The sequence below is a fragment of the Sapajus apella genome, unplaced genomic scaffold (genome assembly GCF_009761245.1).
Source record: "Sapajus apella isolate SASKATOON/1434 unplaced genomic scaffold, GSC_monkey_1.0 scaffold47, whole genome shotgun sequence".
Taxonomy (NCBI): Eukaryota; Metazoa; Chordata; class Mammalia; order Primates; family Cebidae; genus Sapajus; species Sapajus apella.
In genome coordinates, this window is record NW_022436987.1 from 180,189 (window position 1) to 181,222 (window position 1,034).

Genomic DNA, 1,034 nt, shown 5'->3' on the forward strand with positions numbered 1-1,034 from the left:
GATTAGTAATGTTGAGCATCTTTTTATACTTGTTGGCCATTTGTATGTTTTCTTTGGAGAAATGTCTGTTCAAGTCCTTTGTCCATTTTTAAATTGAATTATTTGTGTTTTTGCTACTGAGTTGTAGGAGTTCCTCATATATTTTGAATATTAACCCTTAATCAGCTATTTGGTTTGCAAAATTGGGTTTAGTTACTATAAAAAATAGAACATTAAATTGAGAGGCTGCTTCCTCCTTTTTAAAATAAAGAGTGTATGATTTTAAGGTCATTACTTGCTCTTCACTTCAAGTGGGAAAATAAATGTTTTTATCACTAGGTCCAAATTTGTCTCAAAGATAAATATCAGATTATTGAAAAAACTGTTTGTTTTCTTCCTATGTTAAAATATCTTCTTGTGGTTGCATAAAGTTAACTTATAACTTGAGGGGCCGGCCACATATCAGAAATGCAACATATGTGGAAATATTAAGTGTTGGGGTTTATCACTATTTTTAGAAGCAGTTTATTCATTTATTTAGATACTTTTAGATGCTACTGTGTCAGCGATTTTCTTTTTTTTCTGGCTCTGAGATCATAGGTCTGAGAAAAAATGGTCCTTCTGTGTTCTTGGCAGTCATGTTTACCTTAGTGGCTGTGCCTCTTCAATTTCATTAGAGGATGCTTCTTCTGGTCTTTTCTTTAAATACTGCTGTTCCCAGAACTTTGTCCTCAGACTTTATTTCTCTTAGATTTATTACTCCAAGATATTTTTCACTGATCCTGTGACTTCAACCATAGACATTAGTTTCGCAACTCTCAAGCCCTATGATCGGGGCAGAGATCACTTTTCCTAGGAGGCAGAAGTAGGTACATGTCTGGATTCCTCTATGAAAAGTCACAGATGAAAAAGTGAGGCTTATCTTCCACCTGAGATCCAAGAGTTAAATTCAAAATCCGTAGATTTTGTTTTGTCTTGCATTGCCTCTCAGTTCAAATTTTCTAGCCACTATCATTTTTTTTTTTTTTTTTTTTTTTTTTTTTTTTTTTTTTTTT